This window comes from Podarcis erhardii (genome assembly GCF_964252035.2).
Source record: "Podarcis erhardii genome assembly, chromosome: 14".
Lineage (NCBI taxonomy): Eukaryota > Metazoa > Chordata > Lepidosauria > Squamata > Lacertidae > Podarcis > Podarcis erhardii.
The window spans coordinates 44802314-44814259 of record NC_138503.1 but is presented as its reverse complement, the minus strand read 5'-3'; the positions used below and the strand labels follow the sequence as shown (position 1 = coordinate 44814259).

General features: G+C 46.0%; 1 long non-coding RNA gene across 1 annotated transcript in view; it reads left to right on the top strand.

Annotated features, from left to right (window-relative positions):
* The first annotated feature begins 4532 nt into the window (after positions 1–4532).
* The window catches only part of LOC309329374, a 48728-nt gene continuing 41314 nt past the window's right edge, over positions 4533–11946 (top strand). The window contains exon 1 of the long non-coding RNA XR_014151097.1: positions 4533–4689. This is a non-coding gene — a long non-coding RNA (uncharacterized lncRNA). The remainder of the gene's footprint in view (positions 4690–11946) is intronic.

Here is an 11946-nt window from a genome sequence, read left to right as displayed (position 1 = left end):
CCTTTCAAGAATCAAGGTCCTTTCCAGCATTAAATGCTACATTTAATAACACTTCACTACCGCACTTGGTCTAATCATCAAAAATGCAGCATGAACTGACTCCAGGCCACCCCATCTCATCCCTTAGCCATAGTCTGTTTCTGTTAAGTCAAGGTAAAATATTAGGGTTTCAAAATGTATTGGGATGGGGCCTGCATAATGCTGTGTGTTAGCATTGCGCAATTGTGGGGCCACTGCCAAAAAGGCTCTGGCTGATGTGTATGTCAGCTGAACTCCCTTTGCTGGTGAGCATCGGAATAAGGTTTTGGATACAGGTCTGGAGTTACGGGCAGGCGTCTATGGATGTAGGTGAGCCTTTAATTTCAAGGTCACTGCCAGTATTTTAGAATGGGCCCGGAAGTGCACCAGTAACCAGTGCAACTGGTACAATATTAGTGTAATATGCCTTGCCTGTCTGCTTCAGGATATTAACTTGGTACTGCAGTATCTTCAAGTTAATGTTTTGGGGGGCGGCGTATTTTTTGTTTTAAAACACCGTATTTACTTGAATGTAATGCACACCTTTTTTTGGCCAAATTACATTGCGAAAATTAGGGTGCACATTAGATTTGATGGCACCAGCCAACAACTACTTTTCCTGTTTGAAAGTTTTTGAAAATTTGATGGCGCATTCAATTTGCATAAATACAGTAGATGGGATTGGGCAGGATATGGCAAATCCATAAACTGGACTGTGTTCCATTGAAATACATAGACTAACAATCTTATGGTATATAATTGTAGAGTTTGAAGGGATCCTAAGGGTCATCCAGCCCACCCCCTTCAATGCAGAAATCCTGCCTCCTGCTGTCCCTAGGTGAGCTCAAATTCAGTGGGGCTTACTTCCAAGTAGGGAGGGGGAAGAAATTCGGTTCGGTTTACATTCAAAGATGGATTTATCAAAATCGCCCTTTCCGAAGCAATACAAAATTCATGCATTGTATTCAGGGAAACCGATTGCAAAAATGTGTGGCTTAGTCAAAAACCCACATAGGAACAAAAAGCGGTATTTTTAGGAGAAATTTGCACTAAAACCCTTAAATGTTTTGGGTTTTTTTTAATTAAATAAGAAATTGCTGTAGAAATAAGGGGAACTGAAGATTGGGGAAATGGGCAATGGAGAGAATCGAAAGTGACAACCGAAATGGGCATGTCGTTCCATTCCTACATGGTTTTGCAGTTCGTGTTATGTTTAGTTCACCGTCTTTCGCTCTTCTCCCCATTGAAAACGCGTGGTTTTTGTCTAGGCAATGAATGGGCTGATATGCATGTCAGGCCTGTTTTAGAACAGCGAGAGCTGCGAGACAGAACAGTATTTTCAGTCCCCGGGGGAAAACGACGAAATAAAAAGCGAGGTATAAAGGGAATTTCACCCGGCAGCCCTGCTGCATTCCTTAAGGGCATTGCAGAGGTCGCAATTGCATTGCAAACGGCAGCTCATCACGATCCCGAAACCCGGGATTTTGGAGAGCAGCAAAATCTTTCAAGATCACCTTTCCAATCAACGGGGAGCAAATTACCGAGATTTCGGGTGGAAGAGAGAGAAGGGGAAAAAAAAAAACGTATCTTGGCAGCGGTGGGATTCGAACCCACGCCATCGAAATGACTGGAGCCTAAATCCAGCGCCTTAGACCACTCGGCCACGCTACCACCCGATTGCAGAGAGGCTCTGAACGGCATATAAGGGACGTCGGGAAATTCTTGCAGAGCTATTTCCGGCTTGCTTGCTTTTTTCCCCCCCTTCCCCGTTCATTGCAAAAGGGAAGGAGCTTCGCAGCAAATATTCCCCTGCAATTCTCTGCTGCTCGCCGCCGCCCTTCCTGCTAGATAAGATGGTTTCCCCGTCGCTCCGAGCAGAAAAGCAAAAAAAGGAACCACCGTGCAGACTCATTGCACTGCCAGGCTGTGGATTTATTTAAATAAGTGAGCAAGGAAATAAAATGCGAGCTCTCCCAGACGCCCCAAAATACAGTAAATAATGGCGTCCCTCGCACCGAACTGCAAACGTGGACCTGATTATTGCAAGGGTTGCTGTTGTTGCACATTGTGGGCACGGGGTGGCGCTGGTGCTCCAGCATTTTCCTCCCGGGTCGCAGAGTTAAGAGAAAAACTTCCACTAGAGACTACTATCCTTTGCTTCATCCTATTTTCTTGCCCTAGTTAGTTAACTTGCCACAAGTCCCAGAAGCTTTCATGCTGATTTCTAAAGGAAGCTGGCCATGTGTAGATAAAGTGGGAACCAAGGAAAGGACAGTGCTGCTCTTATTTCCCCCCACCCTCTTCTCCAAATATGCATGCAAGCATATTGCAGTTTGCATTTGCTCCCATACAAATGAGTGGGTCTTTATTCTCCCCCCCCCCCAAATAAAATTTTTCCTGGGGTGGATGAGGGTGAACAATTGAGGCTATATGTCATGGGTAGGCAAACTAAAGCCCAGGGGCCAGATCCGGCCCAATCGCCTTCAAAATCAGCACGTTTTTACATGAGTAGAATATGTCCTTTTATTTAAAATGCATCTCTGGGTTATTTGTGGGGCCTGCCTGGTGTTTTTACATGAGTAGATAGAATGTGTGCTTTTATTTAAAATGCATCTCTGGGTTATTTGTGGGGCATAGGAATTCGTTCATTCCCCCCCTCCAAAAAAATATAGTCCGGCCCCCCACAACAGTTGTACTAGCATATATGAATAAATTGTTGGTTTGCTACAGTCACAGACCAACAGGATTAAATGCACAATCAAAACCATCTATCTCCTTAAAACAGTTTAAAACAGATATATGAAAATATGCTCACTTGCTCTTTCTTAAATGAAACTGGCAAGACAAAATTATCCTCATCTGCATTGAAGTTTGGAAACTTATTTATTTGTTTATTTATTTAGGGCAAACCTTAAGCAAAACAACACTGATCTACAGAAGAATAATATATTCCTGGGAGATTTCTTAATGGGGGAGAATCAGCACGTTATACACCAAAAGCACTTATAACCAAAAAAACTGTAGAGTTGGAAGGGTTCCTGGGGGGTCATCTAGTCCAAACCCCTGCAATGCTGGAATCGCAGCTAAACAATTCCTGATAGACGATGGCCATTCAACTTCTGTTTAAAAACCTCCAGTGAAACCCTTGTACCCACAATAAAATACTTCTGGGAACTGTAGACTTTCTGGGTGCTGGAATTTGTAGCTCTGGGGAGAAGTAAACTACAGTTCCCTAGGATTCTTTGGGCGGGAATGTGTTTGAGGGACATGGTCAACAGACTCTATTGTTCCACATCTGAAGCTAATTTGCTCCCTCAAATAATTCCGGGCGCTGCTGTTTGTTAAGGGTTGGTGAGGGGGGAAACTACAGTTCCCAGAATTCTTTGAAAGAACTTGCTCTGAATGTGCTTTAAAGGTGTGGTGTATACACAACGACAGATAGGAAACGGACATTAGCTAATCAGAAAAGAGTGAGGGTGATAAAGGAAGAATATGGCAGTTTAACTGGCAGATAGGGCCTGGCTAGCAAAAGAGCAAGAGATGCTTAGGGGTCTGTCTGGTAGAATAAAGCTGTTTATTATTTCCTGAGGAAAATGACCTAGAAAGGGACTAGAGGCAAATTAACAGCAGATAGCCATTCTATTATTATTATTATTAATCATCTATTTTTCCCTGACGGACTCAAAGCGGCTAGGAAGCAATAGATTTAACAGCAGCCATTCAGTTGTGGGGAATTATAAGTGAAGCTCTTGTTTAAACCCGAAACAGTGTTTCTGACAGAAAACGACCATGCATTCATGAAACTATTTATAGTCCGCTATCTCATGAAGAACATCAAAGCGGTTTACAACAAAAGCACACGAAAACTGCACAGTAAAAAAAGAAGTCTGAAAGCGTGTATGGTGGGGGGAACCCACATGAGTCAACCATTGTGGAAAATCCTGGCCTACACCCCTGCTCTGTGGTAGGCTAGGCTAAGCTACAGTGACTGCCCCAAGGTTTCCCAAGCAAACATCACAGCCCAGCAGGGATTTGAACCAGGCCCAAGTCCAGCACTCTAACCATTATGCCACACTGTGGAATCCCCGGTTTTTTGGTTGCTACTGACAGGGTGTGGCGACCAGGGCTGCAACCAATGCCGGATTTATGTATAAACTAAAAAAGCTATAGCTTAGGGCCCCACTCTCTGTTAGAATTCCTGCTCCACGATTGCAGTCATGGGATTGTTGTCTTCCACATGACGGTACAGTGGTACCTCGGGTTAAGTACTTAATTCGTTCCGGAGGTCTGTTCTTAACCTAAAACTGTTCTTAACCTGAAGCACCACTTTATCTAATGGGGCCTCCCGCTGCTGCCGCGCCGCCGGAACACAATTTCTGTTCTCATCCTGAAGCAAAGTTCTTACCCTGAAGCACTATTTCTGGGTTAGCGGAGTCTGTAACCTGAAGCGTATGTAACCCGAGGTACCACTGTACTTTCAAATGTGCTCCCACAGAAACAAGTTTCCAAGCTAATGGGGCCTCCCGCTGCTGCCACGCCGCCGGAACACAATTTCTGTTCTCATCCTGAAGCAAAGTTATTAACCTGAAGCACTATTTCTGGGTTAGCGGAGTCTGTAACCTGAAGCGTATGTAACCTGAAGCATATGTTACCCGAGGTTCCACTGTATATGTTTTGACCCCACAGAGTGGGAAGTGATGGAGACAGGATGTTTGTGTTACTGTGTCCTTTGTTCTTTTTCTCTTTGCTATCTGATGCTAGAGAGAGAGGGAACCATGTTGCAGTGCTCCGTGTGTGTTTATATGTAAATTAAGTAGATTAGCCAAAATGCTGAGTTGCTGAGGTCTGTCAAGAGAACTGCGCAGACTCTGAAGATCCCTAAGTATGCCGGTGTCTGTTGGCATCGATCACTGTGATGTTCGGGCTGAAGAAAGCTTATGAAGCTCCTGATCGACCAGGAGGGAGGGAACATGCCAGTTGGGCATGTGTCTCTGCCCGAGTCCTACTCGAGTGTAGGCTGAACTCCTGACACTCTCTTGGGAGCCCCCAAAAAATTTAAAGGGGGGAAAACTGGATGTACATTTCCAAAATATAAGATAAAAAACAAATAAAATAAAACCTACATACAGCAACAGTGTTTTGTGTTGTGTACGTTCCTATGGTGTAATTAGGTCCATAAATTACCATATAGCATATATTCAACACAAAAAACATTTGTTGTTGACAAAGGATGGGTGACACCTGGCTTGAGAGCAGTACATGTGAAAAGGATCTAGGAGTCTTGGTTGACCACAAACTTGATATGAGCCAACAGTGTGACGCGGCAGCTAGAAAAGCCAATGCAATTCTGGGCTGCATCAATAGGAGTATAGCATCTAGATCAAGGGAAGTAATAGTGCCACTGTATTCTGCTCTGGTCAGACCTCACCTGGAGTACTGTGTCCAATTCTGGGCACCACAGTTCAAGAAGGACACTGACAAACTGGAGCGTGTCCAGAGAGGGCAACCAAAATGGTCAAAGGCCTGGAAACGATGCCTTATGAGGAATGGCTAAGGGAGCTGGGCATGTTTAGCCTGGAGAAGAGGAGGTTAAGGGGTGATATGATAGCCATGTTCAAATATATAAAAGGATGTCACATAGAGGAGGGAGAAAGGTTGTTTTCTGCTGCTCCAGAGAAGCGGACACGGAGCAATGGTTCCAAACTACAAGAAAAAAGATTCCACCTAAACATTAGGAAGAACTTCCTGACAGTAAGAGCTGTTCGACAGTGGAATTTGCTGCCAAGGAGTGTGGTGGAGTCTCCTTCTTTGGAGGTCTTTAAGCAGAGGCTTGGCAACCATATGTCAGGAGTGCTCTGATGGTGTTTCCTGCTTGGCAGGGGGTTGGACTCGATGGCCCTTGTGGTCTCTTCCAACTCTAGGATTCTATGATTCTAGGACAGCTGGACATATAAAGGGCCCCATTAACTCCAGTAGCTTAGGGCCTCATCAAACCTAAATCCGGCCCTGGCTGCAACCACCCTAGACTGTGCTGCCCTGCTACCCAGCTCCAGGCACCTCGTCCCACGCTTTAAACGCGCGCTCGATGCGCTTTAAACCCGGTCTGCATGCGGACGCCCAGAAGCCCCGCCCGGCTCTGCTTCTGGGCTCGGAGAGCCGCCTTTTCCCTCCTTCCCTCCCTCCTGCTCCAGCTCCTCCTCCTGCTCCAGCCCAGGGTGAGAACGAGGCGTGCCGTCGGATCCCTCGCTGCGTAGGGAGAGTTCAGCAGGGAGGCTGCAGGCGCCGCGCTCCGGAACGTGCTCGGTGCGCCCCAGTCCCGTCCCCGGGGGAAGCAGCAGCGAAGCAGCAGCAGCAGCAGCCGGCGCGCGCGGCTCTTGCACGTCGCCTCTGCTCCTGGCACGCTTGCAAAAGCCTGGCCCGCCTCTCTGGAGGCGACTAGCTGGGCCGTCCTTCTGCAGAAGAGAGAGCGAGAGGGCTTGGCGAGGTGGAAAGCAAGCAGGGACCTTTGCAATTTTGCAAAGGTGTGGATCTGCGTGGAAAGGTAGGCCCGGGGCATGCAATTGTCCCTCTCGTTTGTTTGGGGTGGTCAAAGCAAGGAAAAACATTGGCATGGGCCTCCTGTGTATTTGTGTGGGTTTAGGTCAGCTTGGGTGCATAGGGTACCTTTGTGTTTGCAAGGCCGCCTTAGCTGCCTTTGCAGACGGCCCCAAGCTCTGGCTAGCGGCAATCGTGGTTTCTCTTCCTGCCCCTCCTTAGGAGCGGGTAGATGCAAGCAGCGCCCGGGCTGACCCTCCTGCCATATCCTCCCCTCCCGCCTTCTTTCGCTGACACGTCTGAATTCGAGAGCTTTCCTGGGAGCGTCCGCGCTGCTGCCCTCAGTGCTGGCGACTGGGGTGTGGGTAGGGTTGCATCAACACACAACTGTGCTCTGTGTGACGGTGGGAGTTGCGAGCGGCCGTGTGGACAGAAACAACCGTCTATTGTGTTCCTGGCTGCACAGTGGGCATTTTGTTTTATTTGCCTCTCGTGATTCGTTCTGTCAATCATCGGGATCAGGAAGGGTTTGGTGAGTTTGCGCATGTGTGTGTTGGGTTTTGTAATTTTCTAAAAAACAAGATCGTGATCAGCTAGTGAGTGTTTTTATGAACCGATCTCCAAATGCATTGTCATTTAATGAGAACAGATTGGGGCAGGGCGGGGGGGAGGACAGCTCCTCCAGAGTATCTGTTGGTTGAATATGTCTCCTGATTTGTTTGCAGGGAGGTTAGACGATGTTGGCTGTTTGTAGAGCGTTTGCCCTCATCTGTTTGCGGGGAGGTCTGATGACAATGCATCAAGCCTTATCCCACGCTTTCCATTGAACCTAAGAAGCTGCCTTCTACTGAGCCAGAAAATTGATCCATCTAGTTCAGTATTATCTCCACTGACAGGCAAGGGAATACCCCTAGCTCTCCTTATTGGAGAAACTGATCTTTTGGGGAAGCTGATTTCTCTTGTGTATCTGAAGAAGTGTGCATGCACACGAAAGCTCATACCAAGAACTAACTTAGTTGGTCTTTAAGGTGCTACTGGAAGGAAATTTTTTATTTTCTCTTGTAGGAGATCTCCAATTTTAATTGCACAATTCAAATTTGCTGCAAAGTGATTGAATTGCACCCGAAAATAGCAAGAGTTTGGAAACACCTTTGGTTGTGTGTGTCCTTCTGTAGAGTTGTTGGATTCTTTTCCCCTTTGGATCTGACAGAACACCATATTTGGGTGGGGGAAGGAATTCTGTCCCCGATTAGACCGCAATTCTATGCACAACAACTCAGAAGTAAGACCCATCAAATTAGGAATTAGTTATATGATTGCCACTTTACACTACAATCCTAGGCATGGCTACTTAAAAACAAGTCCGGGTGTGTTCAGTAGGGCTTAGTCCCAGGTAAGTGTGAGCAAGGATTACAGCCTTAGTTACTTTGTTTTGAAATTAATATACTGTATACTGCTTTATTCAGCTATGGTTGACTGGTGATCCTCGACTATTTGTTCTGTTTAAAGGAAGAGATTTTATTTTGTGGCAGAGAATGTGCTTTGCATATGGAAGGTCCCAGGATTTTACCCTCAGCCTTTCTAGGTAGGAATGGGAGTGAGCCTGGACAGTTGTGGGCAATTGGTTTAGACAGCACCGAGTTAGATGCACCAGTCTTCGGATTTGGTACCCTGGACTGATCTGTGAGGAAAGCTGATACTTTTCTTCAGGGATGGTCCCAGTTCTCACGTATCACCAAACCATGGCTAAGCGTGAACCGGTGAGTGTGTGAATGCACAAAGCAAAAACTGTTGCTGCTTTCAACCTCTGCCTCTCCTGCCGCTGCTACACTACCTGTAGATAAGCCATGGTTTGGTATAGCGTTGTATCCAGACCTGGGCTTGTGGGTTGTCCCGCTCCCAACAAACCACAAACTCTGACCAAGATTTGTTCTTGGGGGAGACAAACCATGAGCCTGAGTTTGGATGTAATCATAAGCCAGACTATGGCTGAGCTCCACGTAATGCAGCAACAGCATCACCGGGGGGGGGGGTGTAGCAGGCAGGATTTCCCCCAACTACGTGGGCATTATCCCTCATTCACACCTGACCATGTGTTGCGTTTTTGCTTCATGTGAACAGGGCTATGGACTCTCTGTTTCCCCTTCACTCTGTAACATCTGTGTTAAAACCGCTGTGATGTTGACAGACCCTAGCTGTAGCTGTGGGAGGCAGTGGAAGACAGAAGTGCCTGGCGTGCTCTAGTCCATGGGGTCATGAAGAGTCGGACACGACTAAACAACAACAAGAAGCTGCAGCTGCAGCAGATTAGGAAAAGGCTGAGCAGGCAGAAAGTCATTTTGTTCAAGATTCAGCTATCCCAGTGTAAATGCTCCCAAAAGACAGGGCGTTTGGTGCCTAAATGATGGGTAGCATTCTGCTAGGGTGCTTTGCAATAAGGAAGCAGCCATTATCTTTTAAGGAACGATTCCCTTCATGCTGCTATTTTCCAAAAGTGCTATGTTATGAAGCCTTGTCTTCTAGTACAGACACTAACCAGCTTGGAAACTTGTTTCTGTGGGAGCACATTTGAAAGTACAGTGGTACCTCGGGTTACATACGTTTCAGGTTACAGACTCCGCTAACCCAGAAATAGTGCTTCAGGTTAAGAACTTTGCTTCAGGATAAGAACAGAAATCGTTCTCCGGCAGTGTGGCAGCAGCAGGAGGCCCCACTAGCTAAAGTGGTGCTTCAGGTTAAGAACAGTTTCAGGTTAAGAACGGACCTCCGGAACGAACTAAGTACTTAACCCGAGGTACCACTGTAATGGAGAACAAGAAGCCTTCATAACTGCTCGAGGAAGGAGAATGGGCGAAGGCTTTGGAGTCGTGCTGGAAATAAGGGAATGAATGCTGGTTTTCCCCACAATGCCAGCACCATAAATTAACACAGAACATGGCTGGGAAACCCAAATGAGACCTTCCAGGCCTCTCCCCCCCCCCTTGAAATTCTCCCCAGGACAAACCCCACATTTTTACCCCCATGTAACGTGTGTCAGAGGATTCTGGTGATGCCCCTTGCTCGTCTGGAGAGAGAATAGGGGAACTAGCCTGTTGTTAGGATAACCAAATCAGGAACACCCCAGACCCTGAGATTTCAGAGTACAAACTTGAGACCTAGGGGTGGCCCTGGCCCCCGGTGATGTCAGAGGAGTAGGGTCTGGAGACATAGGTTAATTGGGAGAAAGGAGTGGAGGAAGTGTTTGCGCTGCAATTTGCAGCTGACTCTTGGTGGGAGGACGCTTGCAAGTTGCATCCACAATCTGTCTGATAGATAGGTAATTAAAGACACTCTGGTGGACCTGGAGATTTAAGCTTTCCACCTGGAGGGGGGCCAGGCAAATCTGGAGACATCAGGTCTGACCTGCAGGTCTGGCAACCCTGCTTACCTGTACCAGGGTATTTGTCTGAGGCGCATCACTTTAGGACACCAGAGTGTGTCATTTGTATGGTGTTTGTGTAGTGGAAGAGCGTTTTAGAAACTGCAGCGCCACAGTCCTGTACGTGTTTACTTGAAAATAAGTCTGGCTGAGCTTTCTCCCTGGTGAGTGTGTCCCACTGAACACACTGGGACTTCTCCTGTGAGTAAACATGCTTAAGCTCAAAGTGCAAAAGAGCATTTACAGTAGGACGTTGCTGGGTTTTAATGCACCCAGTGTTACGTAATGGAATTAAACATTCTGTAGTTGAACAAAGGCAGGGATGATTCTGATACCCAGGAATAGCCATTTGTGTTTTTCCAAAAGTAAGCCTCTCACCGGCATAAATGACAACGAGGTTGCAGCCTGCTTTCTTTTCTAAGCAGAGAATGTTCCTGGACTGTTTGAATGCAGGTTGTTGATGTAATGTCATGGCAATCAAAGGCATTCAGTCAGCAGATCTGCTTATTGACAAGCCTGGATATGTTCACATATTTATGGGGATCTGAACATGGAACAGATGGAGGAAAGGGGGGATACTTCCCCCCCCCAAAAAATGGCTGCACAGTACCAACCTCCTGCACAGTTAAATGTTATGCAACCGTTGCCGTGCCAACGCACCAAAGTGTTGCAAAAATAAATAAGTAAATAAACATTTAACTCCATGTGTAATAATAATAATAATAAATTTTATTTATACCCTGCCCTCCCCAGCCAAGACTGGGCTCAGGGCACCTAACAACAATAATAAAAACATGTTGATTAAAATACAATTTAAAAAACAAGATAGATATGTAGATATCTCATGTCCTACATTACTTGATCAGACTATAGCTTCATGGGGGCTGAATCAACATACCTATCTGGGTTTTAATTCAAAGAAAACCATACTGTGGGCTTACTAGTTATGACCTGCATCACATACAAAGATGAATACAAAATTGAATTTTCTGCATGGTTTGTGCAGAGTCTACTTTGCATTCAAACGCTGCATGATTCCTTCACTTTCTGGGTGTTACAACCCAAGAGATTGTTGTGTTTCCTAAAGCTCGATGCACACTGGGTACAAACCCTAAAGAAGAAGTAAAAATAAATTTCCAAGATACAAAATGGGTGGGGAATTGTTTCCGACAGTATTTGTTGGAATGCTGTGTAAAATAACCGCTGCTGTTTTCAACATAAGGTAGCAGGCTCTGGAAACCTCGCGGGACAAAGACAGCGTTCTGACTTACACTGTGAGCGCAGGCAGGAAGAAATGGAAATGACAGCCATAATCATCATTATAATAATTGATTCTGTGGTTTGGGAGAGAAAGTAGTTGTTGTCTCTGCAGATTGACTACTGAATAAATTTTGAAAGTAGCATTAAAAGTATTCTGTAATGCTGTTTCCCTCCCTCCCTGCTAGTAATTCAGTCAATCAGTCAATCTTTATTATTACAAGTAATTATTATTTTGTGGCTATTGTAATGCTGGATTTAGAGCCCTGTTGCACTGTTCAGGGTGCAGATTTCTACACACACAACCTGGGCACAAGCCCCTGAGTGCACAGGTAGAGGACAGCAGTTTTGTATGCTTTTCTGTACTCTGTTAGATATGGGTGTTTTACTGCGTTGCATTCCTACATTGCTGGGGGTTGGAATAGATGGCTTTTGGGGGTCCCTTCCATTTCCTTAGCACAATTATAGCTTTGCAGCTCTGATCCTGGCAAGTAACAAAATGCACTTTCTAAATTCCATACTGAATCGGTAACCCGTTTAGCCGGCAATCCTAAGCACCTTGGAGTAAGTCCCAGTGGACTCGATACGACTTTTTTTCCTGAGCAGACGTACCTAGGGTTGTCTCGAGCCGCTGGGTCGTGTACCATTCCCAAGATTGCACACTTTCTCAAGATTGCAGGCAACATTTGGAGATTACACAGTGTTTCCAGAGAGTGCTG